This window comes from Canis lupus, chromosome 22 (assembly GCF_011100685.1).
Source record: "Canis lupus familiaris isolate Mischka breed German Shepherd chromosome 22, alternate assembly UU_Cfam_GSD_1.0, whole genome shotgun sequence".
NCBI lineage: Eukaryota > Metazoa > Chordata > Mammalia > Carnivora > Canidae > Canis > Canis lupus.
The window spans coordinates 56,696,229-56,711,307 of record NC_049243.1 but is presented as its reverse complement, the minus strand read 5'-3'; the positions used below and the strand labels follow the sequence as shown (position 1 = coordinate 56,711,307).

At 37.2% G+C, this 15,079-nt stretch overlaps 1 protein-coding gene across 2 annotated transcripts in view; it reads left to right on the top strand.

Moving 5' to 3' along the window:
• The window catches only part of FAM155A (family with sequence similarity 155 member A), a 626,592-nt gene that overhangs the window by 192,551 nt on the left and 418,962 nt on the right, over nt 1-15,079 (top strand). The gene's annotated exons all lie outside the window — the stretch shown is intronic.

The following is a 15,079-nucleotide window of genomic DNA, read 5'->3' as shown; positions in this document are numbered from 1 at the left end:
TGTTTGTGGTAAAAGCGGAAATGAAAATATAAAGCTATAGGGTTGCCATATATATGCAATAATTTTGCAATTTAGATAAATTTAGCTGGTGTAATCTAAGAGATACTGTGCAATTGAAGTACTATTTTGGAATAACATGGGTCTTCTGAGTAGATACTCAAATTGCACAATATATCTAAATAAACTTCATTTGTTTAAGAGTCTCATTTAAAATTACCTGGATTTTTCAAATGATTATGTTTCAAAATAATTAGTTACTGGCATTAAGACATTCTGGTGGAGGAATTCAACAAATTAAGTGAAATAAGAACATATTGTACCTAATGTTTCAGGGATCCTTTAGTTGGACGTTATTAAGTATGCCTATATATTTAATTCATACTATATTTTCTGCAACTTATGTTTGAATCAGAGTCAAAATCTTATTTTTCATTTTAGCATTAAAATTAGAATTAGTCTTTTTAAAAAAGATTTTATTTATTTATTCATGAGAGACACAAAAAGAGGCAGAGACATAGGCAGAGGGAGAAGCAGGCTCCCTGCAGGATGCTCGATGTGGGATTCGACCCCAGGACTCTGGGATCATGACCTGAGCTGAAGGCAGACGCTCAACCACTGAGCCACCCCGGTGCCCCAACAAAATTAGTCTTGACCAAACAGCAACATTTTAATCACACCAAAAGTTGCCCATTTGATTTTTCACCAGTCTTCTTCATTCCTGTTTCTACTTTGTTGCCTCTGACTTAACTTCTGTGGCAGCATATCTTCTGATAGCATCTGAGGTTAGAGAGTCCTTCTCAGTAATTTGACATGTCATCTTTATGTTGACATATTTACAGAGATGAATATTGCATTTATTTTCATAACCTACACCTTTCTCTTGCTACTCTGATCCCTACTATATATCAGACTCCCATACATGTATACATAATAATGGCAGAATAAATGAATACCTAGCCTCTGCCAAGAAGGCTTGGAAATACATGCAGAGTTTTCTGTACATTCTAAAGAGTACTGATTTCATTCATCAGTCAAGTTTTCAGAGAGAAAGCAACTGACACTTAGGGAGACAAGGTGACCAAGATTATGTGGTGTTAGTATTGAACTCAAGAAGGTACTGTTTTTTCTTTATTTTTCTTATTCTGCAAAGTCAGGAGCCTAGCCAACATTTTATAATGTCTCATATTAGCTTCAGGAAAAAAAAATCAAAAAGCGAAACTGGTAAAGTATTTAAGAAATCACAGATTATTCTGATTTCTCCTGATTTTGTACAGTTTGTTGTGATTGGTAGGCTGGTGAAGATGATCAGATTGGGCGAGTGTCAGATGATTAGGTGGTAATAATGAAATTAAGGCCAGTGAAGCCTACATTTACCATTCAAGTAGCTCTGAATTGTTTTATGTCAATCTATTTTTTTCCCCAATAACAGAGAACCTTTTATTATTAGTAAAGATAAATGAAATTTTCTGATGCCATTCTTTCACAGGGAAAGGGCTTTGTTTTCTGAAGAGATTGGATTTCATCCAGCATATCTGCTTCTTGAAATTACACAAAATAATCATTAACAATACAGACAAATCACCATACCAGAATCTTTGAGTGTGAAGAAAAAAATATTGTGGAAAAGTTTCCATCAGCATAAAAAACTGTGTTTTAGGGATTTCCTGGCAAAATTTAAGGTTTTTATTAGTCAGTGTGTAGTTTTTATTGGGTTTTCTAGAATAAACTAGAAGGTTACCAAGCTTGATAGCTGTACTTTAATATTCCCTTCCCCACTATGAGATAGTCTTTAAAAAAAAAAATTATTTACTTGGGAGAGAGAGAGAATGCATGTGCATGCATGAGCTCATGCCCAAGGATGGAGGGTAGGGGCTGAGGGGGAGGGAGAGTCAAAAGTCTCAAACAGAGACTGTTTTTTTTTTTTTTTTTTTGCCTCTCTCTCTCTGTGTATCTCTCATGAGTAAATAAATAAATTTTAAAAATCTTAAAAAAAAGCATGAGCTGCTTATTAAAAAATATTGTATTATTTTTTACTTACTTCCTCTTCATATTGGGGAATCTACTGGTCAAGAAAGCTGTTACTTTAATTCAAAGTATTTTTGCAACCTAATGCCACACAGCAAGTAAGAGGAGGAAATATAAAAATAAATAAGACACAGGTAGCAAATAGGAAAATAATGGTTACATGTGTTCATATCAAATTACTTAATGCACTTGGAATTTCTAAACTTTCTCCCAGAAAGTATGTGTGGGGACAGGGAACACAGTATTTAAAAAGACATTTTTTTCTCTTTTGTTTTTTTTTAAATTGAAATGTTGAGCCATAGTGCTTTGAACATTCCAGGCGCATTAGTCCATTTTTATTTTTCTGCCTGCTTCTATCTTGATAAATTTTCCATCCTCACATTGTCAATATAGGGCTTTATCCTTGGAAACACTATCAATTAATCCCTTTTCACAATATGGAAGCACCAATAATTAGAAGCACTGTATCACTGGATGCCTCAGATTGTAGCATCCTGAATTTGTTCACAATTTGCTGTATGTCCACTGCATTCACTTTTTTCCTCTTTCATACATGTGCCAACTATGTGTAAACAGAGGCAAATGAAGGTCAAAGTAAACCTCATTGTCCAAGGATTCCAGATTGGGAAAAACTATGACATCTCCCCTACTTGTCAGGAAATAAAAAATTTCAACACCAAAGCATTTTTGGCCATGTGAACTTTCCAGAAACACTAGCAAAGTGTTCTTGGTTTGTTTCTTAGTAGCATTTTTAGCTTTGACCAGTAACTTCACATTTACGTGGGCTTCCATGAGACTATTTAATAGAATTGTGGTATTGTATTTCTTTGCTGCTATAGAAACTAAAAAAATAAATAAATAAGCAACTGAAAGAGGTAAAAAAAAAAAAAAAAACTTCTTAAGCCATGCTTATGATTCTATCTTCCCATCTAAGTCTTAGATATCACTGCTGTGGTTGAAATAAATAAAAAGGAAGAAAAATGTTTCCAGTTAAGAGTATATTGGAATGCCTGAGTGGCATTCATTAAAATGGAAAACTTCCATGTTTGAAAGTAGCTTTGATGTATTCACAGAGGGCGCTCTCCATAGCCCTAGTTAAACATTTGAACATCAGGATGGAAAGATGCATCCTCTCTCCTTGCTCAACTCTGAATCTTATTTTGATTACACTAGATCTTTGTACTTGAGATTTAATAATCTTCAAGTGTGTATTACTGAAAACCCAGCACTGTGGAATAGTTCATTCGGAACCTCGTGTAATCGACTGAAGCTTCAGCTGTGTTCTGAGACAGTTGCAAGTGCTGGAAGATGGGGGTGTGGGTGGGGCTTTGGTTTCATTTCCGAAAAGAGATAAGCAACCTGAACCATCAGTCCATTTCAGAGATAAATAATAGGCTATGCCATTGAGCAGGCTAGTTTTGAAATCACTGTTTAATACTTGGATCTATCAAATTTTTCATTCTGGTAGCTGCATGGACAGTCTCCATACTTTCATGTGCAGGTTTTGTTTGTTTCAGGAATTACTCTCACTCCCTCACCCCTCACCTCATCCCGAAAGAAATCAAGTCTCTGAGACTCCAAATACTAATGAAAGCCTCAGCTATTTATTTGTTTGTTTGTTTGTTTGTTTGTTTAAAGATTTTATTTATTTATTCATGAGAGATACAGAGACACAGGCAGAGGGAGAAGCAGGCTCCATGCAGGGAGCCCGACGTGGGACTTCGATCCCAGGTCTCCAGGATCAAGCCCTGGGCTGAAGGCTGCGCTAAACTGCTGAGCCACCCAGGCTGCCCCTCAGATATTCACTTAAATGATAGACTACAAAATGGAGCTGGGTGACTCAATATTTTGGCATTGTCTAGTTAAATGGTGAAATGTTTTAAAGAAGCCCCGACATGACCTATCTCTATGATTCCTGATTATTGCTCTGCACAAATGAAGAATGAGGATGGAAGGATGCTCAACCAAATGCCTCAAGTCAATGCTAGTGGATGGAATGACCCTGGGCAAGTCCCTTACTCCCCCTCTCTCCATATATAAAATAGGGAAAATAACTCATTTTTCCCTTCTCTCATAAGTTTTTAAGATTGAATGCAGTAATGGATTTGTACTATTTCCATAAGCAGATACTACTGTTCAAATGTTTGCCAGGAATGAGTTATTTGGTTTTGTTATAGGAGACCTAATTACTACTACTAGGTGCTGCAGCCTGCTTGCACTCTCCACTGGACCAGGGCTGGACTGCCAAACACTTGGTCACTTTGGATGGGGACACTTCAGCTCCACTGAAGCTAAAGTGACCTTCCTTTGCAAATGCTGTTATTAACTTGGGAGGCATCTGTGTCTGTTGCATTTTATTTATGAGGCAGATCAACAGTAGATTATTAATAACCATGTAGGATATGCCCTAATTGGCACGAACTCCTCCAATTCTGGATATAACCAGCAAGCTTTAAAATACTCATGTTAAGAATGGAGAGATGGGCAGAGTAAATTTAATCTCTTAAACATTTAGAGCGTATCATCAAGTGTTCTTTTCAACCTATAGTTCTCCTTTTAAGTTCCACAGTTTATAGGCTGAAGTAACTCATAAGTATCAGCAACAGTCTATGCAGAATTGTATTTCTAAATCCTTTTTTTTAATTTTTATTTATTTATGATAGTCACACAGAGAGAGAGAGAGAGAGAGAGGCAGAGACATAGGCAGAGGGAGAAGCAGGCTCCATGCACCAGGAGCCTGACGTGGGACTCGATCCCAGGTCTCCAGGATCGCGCCCTGGGCCAAAGGCAGGCGCTAACCGCTGCCGCACCACCCAGGGATCCCCCCAGAATTGTATTTCTAAATGACAATCTGACTTTTAGAAGCCAGAGCCTGTCCTGTGCCTATAACATTGTGTTTAGGATTATCTTTGTAGTATGGAATCCAGGACCCAGCATATCACAAAATACAAGGTTTCTCAAAAGAATGTTTGTTTTGTATAAAGTTAAATCTCCTAAAAAAAAGTTAATGAAATGAGATAATTAACTCTATATCCCATGACTCAAATGTAAATATTTGACAAAGGAAACATCTGATTTAATAATTTTATACAAAACTATAACTTGGGAAAAATAGTAACTACACAGTCAGTACATTTTTAAAAAAACTATATGTAAATTATATTGTGCAAGATATAAAACCAAAGAGTAATCTTTAAGAATGTGTTTGGTGTAAACAGAACATAACTCTGTATCTTTGTATATATCTTGACTTTTATTTTATTTTATTTTATTTTATTTTATTATTTTATTTTATTTATTTTATTTTAATATTTTATTTATTTATTCATGAGAGACACAGACTGAGAGAGAGAGAGAGAGAGGCAGAGACACAGGCAGAGGGAGAAGCAGGCTCCATGCATGGAGCCTGATGTGGGACTTGATCCCAGGACTCCAGGATCACACCCTGGACCAAAGGCAGGCGCCAAACCGCTGAGCCACCCAGGGATCCCCTATCTTGACATTTTAATCTCCAGATTCAAGAAATCAAAGTCCCTAGAGGAGAATCTAAATATCTATGGAAACAAATAAAATTGAAAGTTCCCACAGTAAGGTGAAAGAGAAAGTAGCAATGTTGATGCATAGTATCATGTAGGATATGAGCTGGTAATATCATTTTTAACATTTTAATTTTTTTTTTAATTTTTATTTATTTGTGATAGTCACAGAGAGAGAGAGAGGCAGAGACACAGGCAGAGGGAGAAGCAGGCTCCATGCACCAGGAGCCCGACGTGGGAATCGATCCAGGGTCTCCCGAATCGGGCCCTGGGCCAAAGGCAGGCGCCAAACCGCTGCGCCACCCAGGGATCCCTTAACATTTTATTTTTTTTTATTTTTTTATTTTTTTTAAATTTTTATTTATTTATGATAGGCACACAGTGAGAGAGAGAGAGAGGCAGAGACACAGGCAGAGGGAGAAGCAGGCTCCATGCACCGGGAGCCTGATGTGGGATTCGATCCTGGGTCTCCAGGATCGCGCCCTGGGCCAAAGGCAGGCGCCAAACCGCTGCGCCACCCAGGGATCCCATCCCTTAACATTTTAAAACAATGACATTGGGGTACCTGGGTGGCTCAGCAGTTGAGTGTCTGCCTTAGGCTCAGGTCATGATCCTGGGGTCCCCGCTGGGAGCCTGTTTCTCTCTCTGCCTGTCTCTGCCTTTCTCTGTGTGTTTCTCATGAATAAATAAAATCTTTAAAAAAAAGTAAAAGTAAAACAATGATATTAAAGAGAATGAAAACAAGGCATAGACTTGGAAAAATGTTTATAAAACACATATCAGATAAAGGACTTAATGTCTAAAATATACAAAAAACTCAACTCTAGGAAAACAAGCAGCCCAACTAAAAAATGGGCAAAAGATCTGAACAGACTCATCAGCAAAGAAGATACTCAGATGGAAAATAAGCATATGTCAAGATGCTCAACAACATAAGTAATTAGGGCATTGCAAATTTGAATAATAGTGAAATACCTCTGCACACCTTATTTCACTGAGCATAATCAAAGCTGTTCTCTTAAAAAAAAAAAAAGGAAGTCTTAGGAGAGATCTTTATTCTTTCCTTTTTATTGCTTATCATCTTGTACTATATTCTCCACATTTAAAATGCCTGATGACTTAGATTACTACCCTATACTTAAATAGTGAGTGATATCTTCTTTTTAGGTGAATTATTACACTCTGTGTCATGTGTACAATAATGTATTTGATTTCTGAAAACCTGAGTAGACCATACAGAGTCCAGTATATAAGTCGATCAGAAAAGGACAATCATCATATGGTTTCATTCATATGTGGAATGTAAGAAATAGTGAAAGGAATTATAAGGGAAAGGAGGGGAACTGAGTGGGGAAAATTAGAGAGGGAGACAAACCATGAGAGAGTCCTAACTCTGAGAAACAAAGAAAGAGTTGCAGAAGGGGAGGTGGATGGTGGATGGGGTGACTGGGTGATGGGCACTGAGGAGGGCACTCGATGAGATGAGCACTGGGTGTTATACTATATGTTGGCAAACTGAATTTAAATTAAAAAATGTAAAAAAAAAAAAAAAAAAGAGAGAACAGCTTTGCAATAGTTGGGAAAATTAGAATCCCATGTCATGACATTTTATTTCACCACATCATTAGAAAATACTCATGCTACTATTTAGAATTTGGAAAGGTTCTCACCTGTCTATACCTTTTTTGTTACTTTTTCCCCTCTCTACATAGCTGCCAGTTATCCAGGGAGTATGTGTGAAGAACAAGGTAGGGAATGTTAGTGTTTTCCATGTATAACATAAAACCACTTACTCTTCAGTTGTGATGGAATAGTCTGTGGTTGACAGTGCTCCTTCTGATAATAACTAGAATAGTTTTATAAAATTTGTGAAAAAAGTTTCTGAGAAGTATCAGCTGCTGAAGCTGTCGGAACTGGAAAGACCATGATTGAGAGTGAAGGGAAGACACTGGTATGAACCGAACTTGCTGTGCTGCATCTTCTCATAGTGGGGTCTGGGGACTGCTGAGGGCCAGCAGATCAGGACCTCATGCTAAGAGCAGCCAATGGGAGGCAGAGAAAGCACTCAGGCTCTTTGCATCCCTTTTGAGCTTGAAAGAAAAAAAAAAAGTTAGAGATGACCTTTGTCCTGAGACCCAGGAGTAAGGAACACAGAGAGAAGAGAAGCACAAAGAAATAAGCCCAGCACTCAGTACCAATTTCATTTTGAGTTATTTACTGATTTAGCCACTCAGGGCAAGAGTCTAAGAAGCCAAGCATAATACAGCTGAAAAGTAAAGCTTTTTTTTTTTTTTCTTCTACTGTTTTCATGATGCTAAGGAGAGAGAATCTAGAGTTTGGAGCCTGCAAAAGAGGACAAGCTGTAGAAAATACAGGCTGTCCATTGTCAAAAGAAAGCAAGGGAACAGAAAAACAATAATACTAAATGGTAAGTCAAGTAGGTTATACATAGTAATATGGTAGACATAAACATATCAGCAAAACCAAGTAAAATCAGCAAAACCAAGTAAAATCAGCAAAATGTATATAAACAGTCAAAATATGCCCCTTGACAATAGTGAATTAGATACAATATATGACTGTAGGACATTCAAAAAGATTCTACCTAAAGGTAACAATGGAAAATAGAGAAATGGAGAAAATATATCATATAACTTTATTTTTATTTTTTTAAATTTCATTTTAAAGATTTATTTATTTATTCATGAGACACACACAGAGAGAGGCAGAGACACAGGCAGAGGGAGAAGCAGGCTCCACGCAGGGAGCCTGACGTGGGACGCGATCTTGGGTCTCCAGGATCACACCCTGGGCTGACGGCGGCACTAAACCACTGAGCCTCTTGGGCTGCCCTATCATATGACTTTAAAAAGAAAACTGACTTAGCTATACTAACTCAATCAAGATATATTATGTAAGTAAATCATAACATTTCATACAGATAAATTATTTCATGGAAAGATGTAATAATGTGTAGGTAACTAATATTCTAGTTTCAAAATAATCATAGAAGTAAAATGGAAAATAGCCAATTTCACAATCTAGAAGAAAATTTAACCTACCACCCTCAGAAACTGTTGGAACAAGCTGAAAAAAAATTAGGATTTGGGAATTTGAACAGCATAATTAGCAAGCTTGACCTAATTTCCACTACCACCAATAAGTTGTGGGTACCTGTTCTTTTCAAGTTCATATGAAACATGTACAAAAATTAACCATAGGCAATCTCAGTACACAAAATGAAGCAAGTCTCAACTACAGGCAAAGGATTTATATCTTTCAGGGCACAAACATTTTAAACTGAATGATAATGGAAAGATAATATATGAAAAGTTACAGAATGTAGCCAAACCTGTACTTAGAAGGACATTTTTATCCATAGATACATTACTAAAAAAGAGAGATAAAAGGGCAGTGAACTGAATAACCATCTCCAAAGTCAGAAAAACATGAGCACTTTGCATTCAAAGAAAGTAGATAGATAATAATAAAAATGAGTTGATATTAATTAATTGAATATAAATATCGAGTGACTATATGTAAACAAAGTCTCTTTAAATTGGGTTTTTGAATAGATTAATAAAATTGACAGATGCTTGGGGCACCCAGGTGGCTCAGTTGGTTGAAAGTTCAACTCTTGATTTTAGCTCAAGTTGTGATCTTGGGGTTGTGAGATCAAGCCCCGCATTCAGCATGGAGTCTGCTTGAGATTCTGTCTCTCCCTCTGCCCCTTTCCCCACTCTCTCTTGCTCTCTCTAAATAAATAAAATCTTAAAGATATTAACAGATGCTTGGCAAATCAGGTCAAGATCTAGAATAGGAAAAAAAAACATTATCGATATGAGGAAGAAAAAAATGGACCATCATGACAAATTTTACAGATATTTAAAAGTTCCTAGGAAGTTATCAAAAATAGCTGTGGCAATAAGTTAGAAGATATAAGTAAACTGGAAAATTTCTAGAAAGTTACTTAATTACTCAAAATTGACTGATTAGCAAACTTAATTGCCTTGTAACACAACATCTTCCCAAGTTTTGGGGATGAAGAAGTGAACATCTTTGGAGGGACCGTTATTCTGTTCACCACAGTCATCAAAGAAATGCAAACTGAATCTACAAGTTGGCACCTCTCCATGTGCCAGGTTGGCTCAGTTGAAAATCACAAAAGCAAGAGATGGGGAGAATGTGGACTAGCCATACTTGCTGATGGGATTGCAAACTAGAATAATCAATGAAAACTTGTTTGGTAGTATCTACTACAGATATATATATATATATATATATATATATATATATATATATATATATGTAATATGTACATATGCACATGTGTGTATGTATAATTAGCAATTTCACTTCTAGATATACACACATGGAAATGCTTATATATATTTATAGCAGCACTATCCATGGTAGCCCCAAACTGGAAACTTCAAATATTCATCAATGACATAAAGGACAAATAAATTGTGGTCATTGATATATAGTCAAATAAAGCAATGAGATTGAGTGATCACTTGACAAAAGACAGACACAATACAGCACAGGATATATGATTCCAGTTCTATAAAGTTCAAAATCAAGCAAAACTGATGTGTGATGTTAGAGTCTCAGAATAAAAAAAAAAAAAAATAGAGTCTCAGAATAGTGGTTACTTTTTCTGGAAAAACAGGATAGGTTAGGGATAGGTAGTATTGATCTGTGTAATGTTTCCAGAAGTATATTTATTTTATGTATGATAAAGTTCAAAATTTTTCAAAAAAGGTTTACTTTAAAAACAAACACTTAAAAATGAAAATACAGACTACTGGGACATTTCATCATTTGTAACTTAGGTAAAAGCATCTAAGTATCTTTCCAAACACTGTTCTTCCCAGTCCATAATGCTGGAGTTAGGGAGAATTCTTTCAGTAAGCTCAGGGAGGGGCGTTGGAATAGAAGAGGCACGTGCTGTAAAATTAATTACAGTTTGGTTCCAATCCAATCTCTGACATGTATTGGCCACTTAGCACTGGATGGTTCTTGACCTCAGTTTCTGTGTAAACAGAGGGAAGTACCACCAAACCTGATGGGCTAGTGTGAAAATTGGAATAGTAGAAGCATGGTTCTGAACACCTAGTACTGTTCCGGAATTAGCAGAAGCTGTCACCCAGCTGTGGATACCTGTCATTAAGCATTCATCGGACGTCAGTGGCAGAAGGAGTTTCAGATTCCTGACTATGAACTTCTTTCTCAGTATGACATCCAGCTGCCAAGCAGGGCAGGCAGTCCGTGCTGCTTTGATACCTGCTCTCCCTGGACTCTGGAAGAAGTGAGTTATCACAAGGCTCAAGGTTGCTGAGTGAGCAGGAAATGCAACAAAAAGATTTGGTTGTAAGATTCAAATGTTTTGGGGCACCTGGGTGGCTCAGTGGTTGAGCATCTGTCTTTAGTTCAGGTCGCTATCCCGTGGTCCTGGGATCAAGTCCTGCATTGGGCTCCCTGCAGGGAGCCTGCTTCTCCTTCTGCCTATGTCTCTGCCTCTCTCCCTGTGTCTCTCATGAATAAATAAATAAATATATTTTAAAAAAATGATTCAAATATTTTATGGCATTAGGCACGGTACAACTTTCTTTGTGGTTCAAAAAACCCTCTCCTCTTTTGAAATTGAAAATGTATTTTTTCTCATAAAAAGTTAATTTATTAAAATTTAATAAACTGGAAATAAAATTATGGGGGAGAAAATAAAATTACTCATTGTCCTAATTGACCATCCCCTTTTTTTATTCCCTTTCTCCAAATAACCATATTTTATTTCTTCCCAGATTTATTGAGGGATAACTGACACATAAAATTATATATATTTCATGTCTGCAATATGATATTTTGATGTAGGTATATATTGTGAAATGAACACCATGATTAAACTGACACATCCATCACCTGATGTAGATACCTTTTCTGTGTATGTGTTGAGAACACTTAAGATCTATTCTCTTAGCAAATTTCAAGTATATGATATATTATTACTAACTATAGTCAGTGTATTTTAAATTGTCTTCACTTCCTTCCATTCTTTCCCACCCCCTCACTATCTATAGGGGTTTCTATATCCTGAATTTTTCTAAATCTCATTCTACTGGAAGTTTTTTTTTCTAAATAACTTACATATTCTTTGAAACTATATTATATTATAACTAGTATATCCCATACCACCCATGGAAATACCCACAAATCATTTATGTATTCATTTATAGCACAAATCATTTATTTGGATTTTGTAACATATTTAAGGGACCTTGTTTTTGAGGAAGTGCATCACCAGCTCATAGATCATCTTAATGGGAATTGTAACAAATGACCCCTTCCTTCTATCAGGCCACACCCCATGCCAAGGCTCCATGGTTGAATTGAATTGGTGAATGCAGCCCCTTCCGTCCCTTGGGTTAGATGCACTGAGCAGAGAATGAACTGCAAAACTTAATGACATAACAGGGCTCCTGAACCAACGAATGGTCTGCTGTGATATATGCCATCTGCTGACTAATGCTGAGATTTGCTATTTGCCTCCACACGCTGTGACTCTCATTCATGCATGCGACGTTATGACAAGGCAGATACTCCAACATGAGGTCTCTGATTGAGCTTCTTTTCCTCAGATACCCATGACACAAAAGAGAGCACAGCAGCTGTATTTAAGTACAGCTGAACAGGCTTCTGAGTTAAGGAAACACAACGAGAAGGATGAAACAAGGTGTCAGTTAATGATGAACTGCCTGGCGTGGCTGTGTTAGGGGCCACACACTGACTCCTGGTTCTCCCTCCACTTGCTCAGTCCCTTTTGCAGCAGCTTCTGCTGACTTTTGCCTTTTCACTGACTGTCCACACATCAATGTGATGGTCTGTCCTTTCTCAGAAACTGTACACATTTCAGAAATAAATAAAAAAGTAAATAGGGGATTCATCTGGGACAAATATCATTCATATTTTCAAGAATTTTTGTTGATATTTGTGGGCACATGTTAGGAATTTATTCTTCAGAAAGATCAAAGTAGATGAATTTTGGCTCCACAACATGCAAGGTGCATGATTATTACCATCTTACACCCTAGGCGGATAAAACGTCTATTTTTTTTTTTTTTCATTTCTTGGAAACTGAAACTCTACAGCGTTTGATACAGTACCAGACATACTTAATAAATACTCAGTGGATAAATGCAGAAATGTTTATTTCACTTCAGATATTTGCTTATTGTACAAACATAAGCCAATATTTTTAGTTTGGTTAACTGAATCACAGACAAAGAAAAAGTGAAACTCAGCCTTTCCTTTTAGTAAAATACAACTCCATGAGTTATGGCAGTCACTTCCTACTGGCTCTGGTATGCATCTAGAGCAATGCCTCTCAGCTTTTACTGTGCATAGAAATCTCCAGGGGATTGTCATCCAGTAGTTCTGGGGGATTCTATATTTCTAACAAGTTCCCAGAGAGTTTGGTAGTTTTGGTCCAAGGACCTCACTTGGTCTCAGCACTGTTTGTCATGCTTGACTGCAATTGGAATCACGTAGGGAGCTAGAAAAGCTGCTGATGCTGAATCTGACTCCTGAGATATTGGGATTTAATTGGTGTGGTGTCAGAAGTGGGTATTGAGGTTGTTGAAGTTCCCCTGAGTTTAACACAGAAGCCCTTTTAGCTTTTTATATACTTCCAATATACAGGAATTTGAGAGCACTGTGTGTAGAGAAACAGCCCTTAAACCTCTCCTAGACTGTTCTCCTCAACCCTGCTGAGTCGCCCCTGCCACCCAAGTCCAATATGTGAGGCTGATGTAGTTCATGAGCTCCTAAGCTGAGGCTGTGTGAACCTGGCATTGCCTAATGCAGACTGAAAGGTGAGGTAAATCTGGGTAGCTGGCTGCTATCTGCCACTTGAGAAGTAGAAGCAGTGGTCTGTGTGGTGATTGAAGAATGAAACAAACAAACAAGAATGGAGATCTTGGGGCCCGGTTTTCATTCCTCTCTTTTGAGGTCCAACTACACTTAACTGCTTTAGCCTTTACAAAATATTTCTACATCTTTGAAAGAAACAGCCCTTTGGAGGGTAGCTAGCTACTAGCAAAGGATTCTTGCTATGATAATAACTGATCAGTTTAAGCAACAAGGTTTGAAAGTCCTACTGATTATTAAATTATAAATGAATACATATGCTCACATAATCTTCATAGAAATATATTGTCAAAATGGCATCATTGGTGAAAAAAAATAGGAAGGTGAATGCAAGAGAAAGGAAGGATGCCAAGAACAGGGGCAACCATTCTTTCCTGATGACATTGGACTATTTATATTCTCAGCTTTTGTGAACACCTCACCAAAGAGAGATTGAAAGTGTAGGTAACAGTTATATAGGGTGCATAAAACTCTGCTCCATATGGGAGTTAATAAACCTGTATCTCAGCGGGTTTGGTCCTCTTCATTTGGTCCTCTTTGCTTTGTTCTCCTGTGGCGGTGGGGTTAGGGGGGTTGGGGGGGGTGTCGGGTGGGGGTGGAAATGCACGAACAGATTTCCCTAAGGAAGTATGTTCATGCCAAAGTTGCTGGAGATACCCGGAAAATTAAAACTGATGCATGAGATTTGGTGCTCTGATCTTATTTCTTAGCACTTTGGTACATAATTTGCAGAGGCAAAAGTGTTTTATATTCATGGTCCCTACTTTTGAGGAGTCTCCTATACAGTTTCTTTTATTTGTACATCGTTTTATAGGTGCTGATATGATAGACAGACATTCAGGATTTAGAACCTTGTCATGCACATTCAAATTATAGCTCTGTCACTTTCTGTTGTGTAACCCTGGACTTCCATTTCTTCATCTGTGAGATGGAGTGATGAAGGTGTCCACCTCTGGTGGATATTGACATGATTAAATTATTTCTGATCAAGGGCTTGGAAGAGGATGGTCCATGCCAGTGGTGGTAAACATTTGTTTTCTAGCCATTATTACTATTCTATTCTTGCTCTCATGATGATTTTTATCCTCAAATTTGTATTTCTCTTCTCCAACTAGAAATGCTGACCTCTTATGCCTTTGAATCCTTCACATCTGGTCCTGGGGCCTCATATTTATTGTACTTACTGAGTAGCAAGGTCCAGGGATAATGCAGTGAATGTTAACTCCTTTGCATTTGGGACTCTTGTTATTTCTGCTCTCGGGAATGATGCAACACACAGTTCAAATTTCTTTCACTAAAGCATTATTGTTAGAAAAATATTCATACAAATGAAGTCTTTGGGAAAAAAATTCTTAGAGGAGTATTTTCACAAATACTGTTCCTTTGCTTATAAATATTCCCATAAAATGATGGATCAAAGTCCACTCTGAATAATACTTTATCTATGGATTATTGTTTGAGCCTCATATTTATTAATGTCAAATTTCAGGAATTCAGACTGATTTGGGATTAACGAGAGATTATAAGGATGTTACTCAAATAGTTTGAGCACATTCCTACTTTATCACAAAAGCATTATATTACAATGAAAT